The following is an 18,100-nucleotide window of genomic DNA, read 5'->3' as shown; positions in this document are numbered from 1 at the left end:
TTTCTAGATTCCCTTCCAAAAGCAGGAACATTTTTTAGATGACAACCAACTGAAGTGACAGGAAAAGTGCTAGAGAAAGTACTGGCTGTGTTATGAACAAAACAAAACAAAAAACATTTTTCTCTTCTTTTCCAGGAGAGTCTCAATTTAAACTCAAATGCCACCACAAAATAAAGAGAATAAAGAAAGGAAGACACTCTCACACACACAACACAGAAAAAACAAAGCAGGGGAGTTGTTTCCAGGGATACGACAGTGACAGACTGACATGCTGTAGACGTTCGCTGTAGCTAGGCCTCAGCTGCTCCCTGTCTCGAACCATGTCACAGGCTCACACCTTTCTGGTCAGTGGGTTTGTGTCCCTGTGGAGGCTGCCAGGTCTAACAGCAGTCATGCAGAACTTGTTTTTCGGCTTCCAGCACAGAGCATAGCAGGACGCCCCACCTCAACTAGGCCACTCGCCTCGGCCTAGCTGCCTCCGTCCTGCCTGCGGGGAGTGTTGCTGAGTTGTGAGACAAGGCCTGCTAGTCAGGGCAGGGTTACAGAGGTCCTGCACATGGAGGGGACACGACGTGCTGGGAGAGATCACACGTCTGTGGATCATTCGCCATTATGTTTGTATTCCAGGGGGGTGTGAAACGGCCACTCGCTCATGTGTTTTCCGATTCACCAGGCAAATGTATCTTAGTTGATCAGTTTGCCTGTCTGCCTACTTATTTACGCATCCACTGTTCTTTCCATCTATATAATCCACTTCTAACCTGCCATTAAAGACGTAATGTGGTAAAAACAAAAGAAATAAGCAGAATTACAGATTACAGACATCTGTTAGAACTTATCACCATTTATGACGTACTGAAAAGGCAGGTCCCAACTAAACAACAAGGATTTGAATGGGGGATTATGCTGGTTAAAATGGGCTTTAAAAAGTGTATGCCTTTTAAAAGTAGAGTTTTTATATTCCAAATTACAAAACGATTCTGGATAAAACATACATCTGGGACATAAACAAAAAAGGGGGGGTTTGGTGCCAGTAATGTCAACAAAGATGCTCACTAGCCTACTGTACTATGAGAATGACAACAAACAAAAAAGAAAAGCGCCCAGCACTAGGCAAAATATTTAATAAACAATATTTCAAGAGGGGTAAAAACTAAAACAAATTCAAGCATCAAACGAATGGAGCTTACTGAAAACAACAATAACAACAATAATGAAGAACAGAGACAAGATTGTCAGGCAGTTTGAACAAGGCAGGAGCAAAGTTGCCCAGCAAATCCAAATGCCTATGCTATCATATGTAGTTTACAGATTATAATATATTATGTAGTGTATATAATATAATTTATACCTGTTGTTTATATTGTTAAAGAGATACTGTTAAACTTTTGTTGGTTAGCAGTTAAGCTTTCTGGTTTTATAATGTTTTAAGTAATTATGCAGCATTTTGATTATTATAATGATTACATAATAATAATAATAATAATAATAATTATTATTATTATTATTATTATTATTATTATATAAATATAGCATGAGAGTAGGAGAAAGGGACATGATTTCACATCGCAGAAAATAGGATGCATAATTTTTAGGAGCAGATGAACAATGTTATGCCTAACAACGTGTTACACCACACAGTGTTAGCAAGATGAAATTAATGTTTGTAGTCACTGGCAAACAAATTAGAATCCCCTCCTTAACACGGTGTTGGGCCACCACATACTCTAATGGCAGCTTGATTGCGTTGGGTTGAATAGGCTGGTATTGATTGTGATATTGATTCTGAGAAGTGCCATATCTCAGGTCCTGCTTGTGTCCTGCACGGAGAGAGAAAGAGCGCACCCTGATTCTGATTGTGTACGAACTTGTCCCTCCTGGAGACAGAATGGATTTTGTTTTCTGCGACTGCTCATCTTGTCCGTGGCCTTTTACCTCAGGGATTGATCTAATTATTTTTTCTCTGAACACTTTTTTTTTCCCTTCATTTTTTTGGGGATTTGACAAGTTCTGAATAGTCTCTTTTTACAGTGCGGTTTCTTCCAAAACACTACAGATGGCCAGTCTGTCTGCTCACACATGGAGCATCAATACTGAAAATTAAATGAGATCTACTAAATCATGATTAATACATTACACTCTTTTCTCTCCTTTCCTCTTTTTTAAGTGCTACACGCAGGCGAAGTGATATGCATAATTCAAATAAATGACTCAGTATAAGATGCCTCTCTTAGTGTTACTTCAACGGTGGAGATTTGGCTTCCAAAGGTAGTGCTTTAAGTAGAGAAAGGAGGAACAAAACTAAATAAATAAATCCCTATAGTCCAGACAGTCCTGGTTCAAACCTGGATATCACAGCCAACTGTGACTAGGATTCCCCACAGCACATTGAGCAATTGACAGGATGCTGCCTAGGCAGGGTGGGCTCAAATCAGCTATGGGTTTCCTTGGCTTGTCGCCCAACAGCGACCCCTGTAGTCCACAGGGCACCTATGAGCTCTACAGTGTTGTCAGTGAGATGTGCATCAGTCCATCCCACAATGCTCTGGCTCTGCTGTTTGCACTGTTAAAGGGAGGGGTTTGGAGGATACACACACGTGTGATAGCTGTCTTCATTGCTCCTGCATTCAGCACACGGTAGTCGGTCAGCCTAATTAACAACTGTCCTTTAAAAAATGTTAAGAAAAAAAAAAAACTATTGGCAATTCCAAAATAAACAAATAATAAATGAATGAATAAATGAATAAATACACAAATAAACAAACAAATCAGTAACCTCCGGCCAATGCATAACACTCTCAGGTCTTTCGCTCGTGACCCTGTTTGGGGCGACTGCATTTCAAGCCAAGATCTTTCCCATTGTCTGTTTCCAACCTCTTCTTCTTTCTCGTGTTTTAAACACTTAGCTTTGAGGCCCGAGGAAGCCCTCAGTCAGGATTTATCAGCGAGTTAACTCTAAAGAAGTGGGCCAGATCAATAAGCACATTCTCTGAGAGGAGCAAGAGGCGGGAAGCAATCAGAGAGCGGCGGATCAGTGTGCCTTCAGGACAGGATCGATACTCTGACAGGGCCAAGCTTTGTTCTCTCACCAACACTAAGATGTTTTAGTGCTTTCCATGATTGCTTAAAGGTTTCTGTGTGTTTTGTTTGTTTGTTTGTTTGTTGGTTTGGCATTTTTTTGCTTCCCTCTCGTTCTCCTATGTTCTCCCCGCAGTGGGCCTCATTATTCTGCTTAACGAACGTGAATGCGTTACCTTTCTGGTTACAACACCATTACAAACAGGGATTCGTGTCAGCTATATTTTGTCCCACGAACTGCTAAGCACTCATTTAAGAAGTGGTTTGCGAGAACCTGTGTGGAATAGCATTGTCTTTCTCTTATTTTTTGTACCTTTCTTAATAAATGAAGAAAAAATTAAAATTGTCGAGAGGAAAAAAAAAAAAACGGTGTGCTTGATTTCCTTTGAGCTCCCTCTCCACCTGTTTATATCTCTGGGCAGGAGATTTCATGTTGGGTTTATTTTTGACGGAATACCTCTCCCAAGTGCCTGTTCTCAGAACTCATCGGCGAACAAGTTAAGCACTTTCCTCTTTAAACAAGCTCCCTTGCATTAGCCTTATTAAGAGAGAAAGAGACAGAGAGAAAGTGGGTGTGTGGGTGTGTGTGTTTGTGCGTGCATGATTGTGTGAGCTGCACTTTTCTCAAAAACGGCTTGACAGTAAAGGACAAGTAGGTGTCAAAAGGTCTGAGTGCACAGCCTGCGGGACCTTGGAAAGCTCAAGCTCCTGCCTAGTCTTAATGAGATAGCACAGATGTGGCTTTTTTTTCTTAACTAGCCCTAAATCTTATTGTACTTTGGCCTTCCACCCTGTCCTTGCTGGACCCAATGTTGGGGAGGCTGTGTGAGGAAGCTTCATTAGGATGAGACAGCGAAAATTGGGGTCAAGGTATATAAAGGTATTCAGTAACACAGAAGCAAGCTGTGAAGACTAACCAAGGGCTGCACCAAGGCTCAGGGCCTTCCCTCCCCCCCCGCCTCTCCAGACCTCTCACCCTCCCCTATGCAACCTCCCATTCCCCACTATTATTTGATGAAGCAGGGCCTGATAATTATTTTGCGTGGATGAAGAAGAGGCCATGGAAGAGAAAGGAATGTGTCATTCCTGGGGAAAAGGATAGCAGGGAGGACACAAAGACAGCTAGAAAAAGAGAATCAGAGAGAGATCAAAAGCACGCCTTTCGCTTTTCATGCCTCAGAAGGCTCCAAAGGGGATAAGGAACAATCAAGCCCAGGGTCTCCTGTCCTCTCTGGCAATTAGACTCAGCTGATGAACTGAAAGGGATGAATGGCAGGGTTCAAGGCCTACTCCTGGATTCACACAACAGGGTATTTTTCCCCCCTTCTCTCTTTCTCTCTCGCTCTCTCACTCTCTCTGGCAATCTCCCTCTCCTATTTTTCCTTCTTCTCCCCTTCAGAGAGGGAAGAAACGCAGCTGAAATATTTCCAAATAAAGACAATGTAGTGGAAGATGCCAACTTTTAATCACAAAAGTGAAAGTAAAGGGGAAACGGGTAGCATGTGGGGTATTCCACACTCACACAAACACACCACGTCATCTACCCTACTAAAAATGATATATACATTCTATTATGAGTATATTTATATGATATGAATGGACCAGAACATAATGATATAATAAGCATCCTGTTTAACAATCTCTCTCTTTCCAATTTGGAGAATACAGTATGAAATTGAAAATGTTCGTGTTGCAGTGAGAAAACATTTAATTGTTAGTTGAACCGATTAACAAGAACAGCAGATGTGAAAGCAGTAAATGGCCATAGTGTTCTGCAGACAATGGATACATAATTACTGTTAACCTAAAGCAAAGTTATTACTTTTTTTTAAATAAACTCATAGCTGATCTAAATTCAGTCTTGACTTCATCGCAAGTTTACTAGGAATTGTATTTGTTTGTATGTTGTAATTATACAAGCACATATGTATGCATGCATGGCAGTTAAACTACATTAAATACAACTTTTTATTATTTTACCTTTTCAGTTAGGTTGCTTACAATTTCACCAAGATGTAAACTTAAGGGGAAGCTAGTTGGAGTTAATTAACTTTTTTTCTTTTTAATATATATTTCCTCTCTCATTTCATTGTCTGCAGTTTTTGATTAAAATTGCATTTTTTGGAGTTTGGTAGGAGGAAGTTTGTTTCTTTATGTTGTCCCCTCTAACTTCCCAGTTAGCTTTTTCCTCTACTTTTCTCAGCTATTCAGAATACAGTATACAGCAGCAAATGGTCCTACAGCTATCTGGAATTGGCTGCCGTGCAGCGCTAAAACCTTAAGATGCTTAGTGATATTCTTTAATCTGGTGCACTGATAATGTGTTTAAAGAATTGATTCAGCTTTGCAAACTTTGGAGTTCAAAGCAAAAGAAACATCGGGTCAGGATGCCAATGAGCTAAATAAAGAGTAGCCGAAATGGGCTTTGGGGATTTGGGCCAGTGCCTCTGCATCACTTTGATCTCTCATAGAGTTGAAGCTACAATAATGCAGAATATCAAACACCCAAGACATTGTCACGTGTGCTCTCTGTTTAAAATGCAACCCGCTGGACCCCCTATAAGATATTGGGTGGGGGGGGGACTAACATAGTATAATCTTCAGTCTTTACAAACTAAATTTGGGATTGAGGTTGTGTGTTAGCTCTGCATATTATTACTTGATTAAGAAAATGAAAGCTTTTATTTGAACCATCATTGAAAGAACCATGCCGCGTTTTCTTCTCTGGCTCTCTCTCTTTTTGGTCAATACTTTTCCAGTATCTTTTCATGTGGGTAGGTTGCCCTGGTGCAAGCCTGGTATCTTTTAAAAGTACCCCTTCACAAATATATTCCCACGTTGCACACTTTTTTCCTTTTTTTCCCCCTACTGTTGTTTTACACTATCTCTGCCAAGTCTTGTATCTCCAAGGCATTTTCGCTTCGGAGCAACATCTTCGAAGGCCTTCTTTTCATTAAAGCAAAATATTTGTTTTGAGTTCCGAGAGGGGCTGACGAAATGATTAAGCTACTTATGGCCCGAATGAGGGAGACTTTGTGAATTGTCTGGAAAACAATCAGCAAACTCATTTGAAGGTTGGCATTGTAATTGTCGCGGGGGCCTCAATAGCAGCTTTCAAGGCTTTCCACACATTTTCAAAGCTGCCAACAGGTCAGTCTACATATTTAAAGTCTAATGGAAGAAATTAAACTCACGTTCATCCCCCCCAATGCGCCCCCCCCCCAACACACACACACACACACATTTTTTCCTCTTCTACTTCTTCTTAGGCATCATCCACAAGGATCTCTCTCACTGTATACAAAACCACTACAAGAATACTCCCACACTAATAACACTACATTGCTGACTAGTTGTACTGTGAAAATGAACATGTTCCGTTAAGTAATATTTTGCTAAACTTAATTATGTCTGCGAGGCAACATGACTTATTCCAGTATCGGATCTTATATTTCTTCTTCTTCTTGTTTCCACCTTCTTCAGTTTACGAGGAGCTGGGGATATACGCTAATCACTGAAAACCGATAAAAACTATTACCGTTAAAAAGGCTTTTAGAACACCATAGCTTAGAAAGTGTGGGATATATACAGTGCCTATAGAAAGTCTACACCTCCTTGAACTTTTTTCTCATGTCAGTGCCTCGTGTTTCAAGTATTTAAATGAGGAGTTTTTTTTCCAATTATGTAGTATGCATTTTTAGTAAGATGCCACTTTCTTCTAATCAGAAATGTAACCACTATGATGTACAGGTTTGTAGTTTGCTATTAGCGGGTGTGTCAATGTTTTGATTTCACAGGGGGAAACATTTTTATTGTGGAAATGATATTAAAAATACAAAATTGAAATTATATTACTGGATAAGTCTCCATCCCGTTGAGTTAACACTTGGTGGAAGCACCTTTAGAAGCAATTACAGCTGTGAGTCTGTTGAGCTTTGCACACCTAGATTTGGCAATATATGACCATTCTTCTTTACAAAACTGTTCAAGCTCTGTCAAGTTCTTTGGGAAGCCTTGATGGACAGCAAATCTCCATGTCATGCCACAAATATTCAATTGGATTTTTAGATCGGGGATCTGACTGGGATATTCAAGGGCATTTACTTTTTCGTTCCTTGTTCACTCCAGTGTAGATTTGGCTGTGTGCTTCGGGTGATTGTCATTCTTAAAGGTGAACTTCTGCCCCAGCTTCAGTTTTCTTGTGGAGGGCAGTGGGTTCTCCTCAAGGAATTTTTGGTACTCTCCTCCATTAATTTTCCCTTCCATCCCCTGCCAATGAGAAACATCCACATAACATGATGCTGCCACCACCATGTTTCAAAGTAGGGATGGTGTTCTTTGCGTTTAAATTCAAGGCAACAAACGGTGAAAATGTTGATATGGGGTGTAGACTTTCTATAGGCAAATGTAAATACACACACTTTTAAAACTGCAGCTGAGCAGAGATAAAATGCATCAGTGTGCAGATGAAACAATTACATTTTTACACAGATGAAGAAATATCTGAACTCAAATGATTTACACTTAATATCTGGCATGTTCTTTTCAAATGTTTTATGTTCATAAGCTATGCAAAACGTAAAATCTATATATCAAACTGAGTTGACTGTATTTATTGTGTCCTGATATTATGCATCACATTCATGTAATTTATTTATCACAATGTCTAATATTAGACTACATCTGATTCCGTACTAATGTTTTTAAACAATCTATGTATTTCCAGCACTATTTTAGTATAGGTAAAGTATATATCTCTGTACTTTTTTAATCAGTAGCTATTTTCAAATTAGTTTTTTATTTGACAAGGAAACATATGTTTCATTTTTCTTACATTTCTTAATGCTGTATCTGCATCTCTTTCACTCTGTAATGACACACTGAGGAGCTTGATTCTTCTCGTATGTATAGGACAGACATGAACAGAAAGTCAAGGTCCAGACAGGTTATTCAAGAATAAAGACAAAACTGAACATATCAGCGCTTGCATGGAACCATGGGATTTCTGTTGAGTAGTGCTTTTCAAGCGTTTTATTTCATGAATGACAGTGTCAACAAATATGTATACATAATGTGGCTCATTGTGCATAAACTCGCTGCTGTGAGCTGATTCCTCTGTGAACTTGACAGAGGGTACCACCTGCCATGCTTTGGCAGAGCGGGGTTGTTGCTCCGCTGGGGTAGGCTCATGGAGCAGGGCACGCGGAGGTGTGCCTGAGGTGGCAGGTACGAGCTGCCTTTGTTGATCCACTGTTGGATGAAGACCTTCCCAGAGAGATTTCCACTTGTTTCAATTTACAGCGTCTATTTTCCAGGTCACGCCACCATAGCTTCTGATTTATTTTATATGGTTGTTGTCTTGGTCTTCTCTCATCTCTTGGAATTCATTCTATAGCTTCTTTTGTCCATCTTTGGTCTATTCTTTTTGCAATGTGTTCAGGCCATTGCCATTTTGACCACTCCACGCATTCAAGGTTGTTACATACATTTGTATGTTCTTGTATCCATTGATTTATTTCTCTTGTTATTCCAAGCATACATCTTTCCATGCTTCTTTGGATTGTTTGGTGTTTCTGCAGCATTTTTGCATTTATTAACTAGTTTTCGGGGACATAGGGGTACACTGGTGTATATATATATATATATATATATATATATATATATATATATATATATACCGATCAGCCATAACATTATGACTACTGACAGGTGAAGTGAATATCACTGATAATCTCATTATCATGACACCTGTCAGTGGGTGGGATATATTAGGCAGCAAGTGAACATTTTGTCCTCAAAGTTGATGTGTTAGAAGCAGGAAAAATGGGCAAGCGTAAGGATCTGAGCGACTTTGACAAGGGCCAAATTGTGATGGCTAGACGACTGTGTCAGAGCATCTCCAAAACTGCAGCTCTTGTGGGGTGTTCCCGGTCTGCAGTGGTCAGTACCTGTCAAAAGTGGTCCAAGGAAGGAAAAGCGGCGACAGGGTCATGGGCAGCCAAAGCTCATTGATGCACGTGGGGAGCGAAGGCTGGCCCGTATGGTCCGATCCAACAGATGAGCTACTGTAGCTCAAATTGCTGAAAAAGTGAATGCTGGTTCTGATAGAAAGGTGTCAGAACACACAGTGCATCGCAGTTTGTTGCGTATGGGGCTGCGTAGCCGCAGACCAGTCAGGGTGCCCATGCTGACCCCTGTCCACTGCCGAAAGCGCCTACAATGGGCACGTGAGCATCAGAACTGGACCACAGAGCAATGGAAGAAGGTGGCCTGATCTGATGAATCACGAGTTCAAGGTGTTGACTTGGCCTCCAAATTCCCCAGATCTCAATCCAATCGAGCATCTGTGGGATGCGCTGGACAAACAAGTTCAATCCATGGAGGCCCCACCTCGCAACTTACAGGACTTAAAGGATCTGCTGCTAACGTCTTGGTGCCAGATACCACAGCACACCTTCAGAGGTCTAGTGGAGTCCATGCCTTGACGGGTCAGGGCTGTTTTCGTGGCAAAAGGGGGACCTACACAATTAGGCAGGTGGTCATAATGTTATGGCTGATCGGTATATATATATATATATATATATATATATATATATATAGCCAGACCTTGCAGAAAAGCTTTTTTTAATGAAATACATGATGCATTATAATCTGCTTTACTGGGGTCCATCAAAGCTGTATTGCAATCTTCTTGTTTGAAAAAAGCATTTCACATTACAATACTCAGATAAGTAATTAAAAATACCTACAGGTAAAAAAAAGCCTTGTGTTGAAGGCTGATTCGCCTAATGCTGTAAAGCAGCTAAATATCACTCTCCTATTTAGGCCAATAATCTCCCCCTGCTGACCAGTCCTCCTGAAACTAGGGAAATAATACTGACTGTAATGGGATCCAAATCAAATCAGTTGGCTATAGACTCCTCTACAGGCTTGGAGCCCCCCACCCCACCCCCTCCCTCACTCACATTCTCCCCAGGGCTAAACAAGTACTTAGAAGCACGTGCAGATAGAGCTGAGGGTATGGGATATGGAAGACGACAGACTGAAAACCCTCGTGGAACTCCCTCAATTGAGATCACTTCAGCAGCAATGAGTGAGGCAGGGCTTTATTAAGCTGTGACCAGAGCTCAGGGACTTCCTGCCAATGTATATTTTGTTCTCTGCAACTAGGGAGTTTCTTGGTGGCCAACGTGGACACCTGCTTGTTTTTCTATAACCATTTGGTATTGTTGTAATTTCCCTCTTAAGTACCTGTACTGTGTTGTTCTGTGATCTATCAATCTTGCAAATGTTTCTGCCCCGTTTGGCTACTCTTGTTTCAAAACGAGAAAATACACTGGGATCAGTAAAATTATGTATTCTAGCATGTATCTAAATAAAACAACAACCACATTACAAGCAATGCAATAAAGTGAAGTTGGTAACATCTACATTTAAATATTCACAGTTTCCTATGGAGTGCACATGGTTTTAGGATATATTGCCCACTGATATTGTATTCTGTTATGTAATAATTATAGTATTGTTTATTGATTATATTGAACTCTTGTATACCTTGTAAGTCACCTAAAGGCAAATGCCAAATAATATATACTACTACAATTACTAATAATAATACATTAATAATAATAATAATAATAATAATAGATCATGAGAAGTATTTCTACAAGGTTTCTGAAAACATTCCATTCACAGCAAAAACAAAATGAGTGCAGTAAGAATTGGTCAAATAAAACATTAGTTCTCACTCTATGTTTTATTATTTGCAATGATTTATATACATTTCTTATTTTCCTTGTACTTCAATTACTTTCTGCTTCAATTCTGAAACCAAACAGATACCGCAGTCCATAGCAACTCAGCTTAAGATCAAATCTATAATACAAACCCATGTACATATTTACTTTTTTATAGTATTTCTCGGCACAACTTTCAAAATGTTTAGCAGCGCACGTTAGGGTCTGACTCCAGTGAAACAGACCCCGTCATAACAAATCATCTGAACTCTGTGTAGAGAGGGAGCAGTCTGCATCAATAAGGGATACAGCAACTGCATGTTTACACGTCAGAGGTCCCTCTCCCATTGATTTCAGGTAAAAATTAATGTGAAATGTGGCTAATGCATACATGGTTCAAGACCCTTTGTGTGATGTGGTGTGTGGCTGTGCACTGCACAATAACCCAGGGCTGAGCACTGGTCGGTGCAGCTCCTAAGGAAGTCACAAGCCAAGCCCTAAAGGCAAGGGTGAGTGACTTTGCTACTGGAGAACAACAAAGAACAAACTGCAGGCGTCAAGTGGTTATAATAATAATAATAATAATAATTATTATTATTATTAATATAATGTATTTAGTTTATTTCTGTACTTGTCAAGCTGAAAACAATCTGTTTGCTCATTAATATAAATTTTATTTTTGCAGCCTGTGTATTTAAACTGAATATCAGTTCCACTTAAGATGTTGACTCTCAGTTTTAAACTGTAAGAAAGGAACAGTACTTGACATAATATGTCAAACAAGTTTACCATCTTCTTCTTCGTATATTAATTACTAACTAAAGTAACAATAAAACTAAAATATATTAACATGTAATAAACATACCCGACTGTCAAGGGCTTTGGGTTATTTGTGATTTTGTGAGCGCTGTTGTTGAGTTGGCATCGTTGAAGTGCTACATTATATCAGATATTTTATGTCCATTTCTGTGGGAGTCTATAGGAATGACTATACAGTAGGATTTTTATTTTGCATGCACAAGCAAACATATTAATGATGACATGGTGACAAAACAATTCAAAAGCATTCTGAGTGCTCCATGGGAACTGCAGTTCAATATCTGGGTTTTCAGTCTACAAAACTTTAATGCTACATATGATGTTGATCACCAACGGCTCCCAATTCATACTGAACACTGACTGAATACCCTTATTACAGTGATATTGATGCTATGTACAGAGAAATTCTTAATACTGTTTTAATTTTGCATGCTAAAAATGTATGGGATTGAAATAGATATTCTTATTTATTTGTTTTATTCAAATACACTTGCACATATAACACATTTCATCGTATGTAGAAAATGACTGCCAAAACATTTCAGTCAAGTGCAAATAATAAACATTCTGCCGATCATTTTATTGCAGGCCAAATTCTCACTAATGCCTGCCTTAGCCTCATGCTAAGTGAAATGGTCATTGCAAGGATATCTCTGTTTCTGGCTTGAAACACCACGGAATATACTACTTGAAACAACAAAGTGATTCCTAACATGGTGCCTAATCAAAAGATTTATATTTATCTCTCTCAACAGGCAAGCTGTTATTGAATTTAAAGGTTAATAATTCACACTACATGAGTTTTTGTGGCGTAGAGATGGGATGAGATAATTAAATCAGTGGGTTTGCTACACACATTGATGATTATGTGACAGAGAAATACCTATCTGAAAGAGAAATGCTCTGCGTTCCCAACTGGTTCTCTGCTCAGATAAAAGCTGGATATACCGAGTACTGCCATTTTAAAACAAACAGCCCCAATACAGGGATAATGTGGAGCACCCAGCACACGTGAGCACACACAAACACCTCAGAAGCTGCTCGCTTGGCCAACAGTCCCATTTGTGCATAAGGCTGATATTTCTACCAGGGCTGGTGAAGGGTTGTGTGAAAATTAGACAGACTATATTTGAGGGGGTTTGTTTCAAGATTAATTTGAAGCCAACAAAATGCTGACTGGTTCCAGTGCCTCCTCTGATGCTTTATGTGGGCAGAAGCTTCAACTGAACTGTGCTTCCTTTCTGTAGAAGTCCACTTCAGTTGATGTGCAAAATACGATTCAACTAGTCTAAACTAAACTTGGGGGGTAACTGTCTCACACCACAATTTTAAAAAATGAACTGTTATAATACCCTGCTCAAAAGACAGGTTGAGCCCATCAGGCCAGTGTGCACTGATTCAAACTTGGAGTATGTCATAACTGACTGTGATCAGGAGTTTCCATGGGCAGGCAGGCAATTAGCCAAGAACTGCCTTGGATTCGGTGGCTCTGATCTGGTCTTAAAATGGCATAGCTCTGCTCTTTGAACCGTGGACCCACAGTGTGAAAAGAAGAGGATGGCTTGGCAGGCTCACGATCCAGAGCAAGCACGTATATGTTAGATCCTTACATCCCTACTCAGTTAACACAGGAGCGAGCCACACTGATTAACGATATGATTCACATTTGGGCGGGGAAAGCAAAGAAAAAAGGAAATACCTAATACCTTTGGGTTGTTTGTAATATGCCAGAACCTCTATGTTTTGCTAAGCTTTACGGGAAGTATTGTAATTGTTTGTGTTCCAAGTATCTTCAAATACAATTTGCCAATATTTGTAAATTAAGATTCATTTCTTTTTTTTTGCAAATGCAAATGCTTTCTAGCTGTTTGAGAATATGAACCTAGAAAATGTCCAGTGTTGTTTTGTTTGTTGTTGCTGCGTGTTTGTTTTGTTTGCTTTTTTCTTTATAACAACACTTCACCCTTAAGTGAAGAAGGAATAGCAGACCTTAATAAAAGACTTCAGCATCATTAAGTGAAACTGACTGATTGAACCACTGTTATTACGAGAGCATCTAATTTGTACCAGCGGACAAATTTGCCCACGTTACATTATACAAAGATACATTTTATTTCATTACAAAATTAAAGCAGCGACTCAGATTTTGACTAATTAGGTTTCTCCTGATAATCGCAGCTTGGTAATAAGGTACAGATCACTTACAATATTGTTAATGAAATGTGAAAAGGGACTCGGGACTCAGTAGATAATGGCTGGCTTGTTTTAATTGTTCACATTTTTTCTTTCCGAGGGTGACACGGTCATTATTTTGCAGTCACCACTTATCGGAGAAATCAGGAAGGATTAATGGTTTCACTTGTGCCGGTGAAAAATGTTTAAGTTGTCCCGATTATCAGTCCAGGGGAAAAGAATAATGGTTATTTGTCATTGTGTTTAGCAGTCAGAATGAATTACCCACCAAAACACTAAGTAAGGAATACTATTACCCTCTGGGAAAACAGTAAACAGGGCGAGAACACAGCCACACACCACAATAAACAGGACAAAGGAGTTTTAGTTTTGATTTACCGGACTTCCAAGCCTGCCTTCGTTAAAGCTCTTAAGCTTTAAAAGGTGTTATAATGTCAAGAGAGGCTCATAATTATTTTGAACACAACACGCATGTGACTTTCTTGACTTGAAATCCATTCCCTACATTCTCCCAGCATCCTTTAGAAACAGGTGACAACACAAGGTACATTTCCAATTTCACTTAATAGGCAACATATCGGCTGTGCTATAGTTAATCCACAGCCTCTGAAGAATTATTTTCCTTTTATTTGGGGCCGGGGGGGGGGGGGGGGGGCTTGAGGATAATCTAATCAAGATTTCTTTGGGGAATTTTTTCAAAGCCAATAATCAATGTGTATTTATCTATTCATATATACTAGTACATATGTTGTGTTACTATATCTATTTATACATTGTGCTTATTGGTATCAGCATTTTGATATCAATCCATAATTTTTTTATTTTTATTTTTATTTTTTTAATTTTGTATCTGCCTGCAAACAGTTTATTTTCAAAGGCAGGGCACTAAATCAATCCATTAGAGCCAGGTTTCAAAAAAGCCTTCCTTTGGTTTCAACAGGTTGACAGCAAGAGGTAACTGCCAAAGCTCCATCTATCGGTTACAGATGTTGGCATCTTTATGACCTTTATATTGAGAGGCCAGTGACAGAAGCGATTAGTAATGACACCTGTGCATATAGGGGCTTGTTTTCCACCTTTTAATATATTTCCTGGTGGGACATCGAGGAGGGAAATGATTGAAGTGCATGGCTGGTTGTAGTGAGAAGGAGTAAACAGTGGAGGGGTAGGGTGCTGGATTGGGAGTTAGTAATTTTATTTCATTTATGTATATCCTTTCGCATCTTTATATTTTTATACTCATTAGTGGAAATAACAAGTCTCTCCTCCTTTAGCTCCTGCTGTGGGAGGGGGGGCTGGGGTTGTCAAAATACCAGTTTTTCTGGAGATGAAAGACACCTGTGAGATTTGTTGCCTAATTGCTCCACCAACACAGCCTCCTTCTTGGAAGGGAACTAATCTCTTTAATTAGGGGGAGACAGGCATAACCTCACACTTGCATTAGTCTGATGTGCTCCGAATGCCTTTTAAACAAGACTGTGATTACGGCAGACAATTTTCCGCCAACCTTTCTTCACCCGCTGGCTAAATATAGCCAAAGCACTGCAGCCTAGAGCACCACTAGATAAACCTCATCAAACCTAAACGCAGGACAGGTGGGAGACTGAAGGCATCCCAGTAGGACACTCAAAAGTACTGAACAAGCATGTGTGGGCATGCCAAAATGTTGTAGTTTACAGCCCAGAAGAAAAAAACAAAACAAAGTCTTGTATAAAAATGCAATAATTGTAAGCTCTGATTTTGTCAAGTCATTGACAATCACATCTACAGACCTGGCATTTGTCCAATGTAATGAATAAAGAAAGTTTTTGATTCTGAATCATGACAGAATCTATGCAAAAGTATTATTATTTGTATTATTTATAATCTAATAATAATAATAACAGCATGAATCATTGTCATCATCGCCAAGTACCTATTGGACACAATTATTATTCTGTGCAGTGGTGCACTTCATTTACAGCTGACCTGGAGTGGCTTCATGAGGCAAAAGCTAACCCAGTGCAAAGACAAAGGGTCTGATGCAATCACAGCGAGACCGCCTCACAAATCACAGCACAGCCATGGCTCTGCCAGCTGAGGGTGAGCTGGTCAGCATGTGAATGAGATACATCAGCAGCGTTCGTATTATTCCCGATACAATATTAATGGAGGAGATTATTAAATTTGTGGCGATGCTTTGTTCAAGATAGAACTGTTGTTATGTAATTAGTAAATTAACAAGCAAGCCGCAAATTTTAATGAACAGTTGCGAAGTTCCTGACTTGTGCCAATTGCTATAATTGGCTCATTAATGGGATAAACAGAAGTGAGCTTGTGAGGGAAATGCCACCCTAACCTCACTTTCCTTTTTTTTTTTTTTTTTTACTTGCACTTAGGAATACCTCTCCACTGAAACCATCACAATGACTTAATTGCTTGTGTCACAGCATGGGTACCAGGTTGAAGGGGAACTCGGCTTGACTATCCCCAAAATGTATTGATTTGGAGTACGGCTGAGCACATGCCTATTAGATGCAAATGTGAGAACTGAAATTAACAAAATAATCATCATCATAATAATAATAATAACAGACAACACGCCTATTTGAAACCACAATGAATTTACAAAGGGCACAGTAATACAACCTGTGGATGTGTATAAGTGAATTTGCTCTTGTTTTGCCACTTGCCAAATCAGAGTGGTTTGATATTTTTAAAATGAATGCAATTGACCTTATTAGCATTTTGGCTATAAAATTAAAAATACAAAGTTTGACATAAGTAAAATAAATAAATAAATAAATAAAAGGCACAAATAAAATTAAGTTGCAGGAGATTGTCACATGGGGCATTCATTAAATTAATTGATGTAGGCTATACATCTCAGTGACTAAACGCTTGACCAGAAACCCATAGCATCACTTTCACATGCAATTTGAGCAAGATACAGCATGCATACAATTAATCCCCTTCGATTTTATTCTTTCATTTACTAATTTACACCTCCCCACACTATATGTAAACCAAACTCCTCATTGCACTCTCGCTTATAGATTTGACTTACTTCTTTGCAGAGTCAAAGGGTAAATCCAATCACTCTGCCCAAACCAGTCTACTGGGCCACTTGTTATCCACTAACATAACAATCTGCAGATTGCATTTGAGGAGAAACTTCGCTCCATCACAAATTAGTGAAACATCAATGCGCACCGTACTGCAGATCTTGGAGAGATATTTTATTCCAGACATAAAAAGACGATGCCGTCCCTCTAATCTGCCTCTTGTTCAGCCCGTAGACCACTTAACAGAAAAACAGAGACAGTGCATTACAGTGTCAGAGGCTGTGGTTCAAGGGTGACCATATTTCTCATTAAGAGCTAGTTCCAAACTGTTCTCCTAGCCGAGCAAAATCAATAAACGTGGTGTCAGTATGATCAGACGCTGGTGAATGATATTGTAATTGAACTGACTCACCAAAATAAAGAACGAAATAAATAAAGGGCTTTTATCAAGAATTTAACCCTGAAGGTGGAGTAGAGGCTTACCGCTGGTTTGATTTGTTGCACTTTGTCCAATGCTGAGATGCAAGATGACACATTTTGGGGTCTGGGTTTTCAGACTGCTTTCTACTACAACTGTCTGCAGGAAACACTGTTCTAACTCAATGCTGAAGGAGTTTGAACCCAACCAAGGATACAAGGATAATTAAAAATCTTGGGAACAATGAGACGAGCATCACCCAGAAAACGAAGTATCATCCTTTATATAAAATCTATCATTGTAAATGAATAATAACAGCCCTGAAAAACGAGATGCCAGTTAACCCAGCTAAACTTTTCATTAAAAAAAATAAAAACACCACCAAAATAAACTGTACAGGACCCCCTCCATATATGTCCTTTGCACGTGGACAATCTTGCAAGCGTGACAGTGACTAAGAGGAGACGAGAACAAAGCTGCACTGTTTAATGGCAAAACTACACAGACAATGCAGCACTCTCAGAAGTGCTGCCTGCAAGGGGGCTCAAATGGTGACCGCTGAGTCAAAACCGTGTAGGCACTGGTGACACTGAAAGATAACTGCTCAAGGGCCATAAGAGATCCCGACAACGTAAACCACATACCCACATTTTGAATGCTTCCCCAGGATCTTTCAAAAAGCACACACACCTAACACTGAGACACAGGAAACAAGAAGACCATCATAAAGGTATCCTTGTTTAGTGAAATCTCTGCATGGTGATTTATATTGCAGATGAATGGCTAAAGGTATGTGTGGCTAGTTTACCTTT

Source organism: Amia ocellicauda, chromosome 4, assembly GCF_036373705.1.
Source record: "Amia ocellicauda isolate fAmiCal2 chromosome 4, fAmiCal2.hap1, whole genome shotgun sequence".
Lineage (NCBI taxonomy): Eukaryota > Metazoa > Chordata > Actinopteri > Amiiformes > Amiidae > Amia > Amia ocellicauda.
This window is presented reverse-complemented; position numbering follows the sequence as displayed.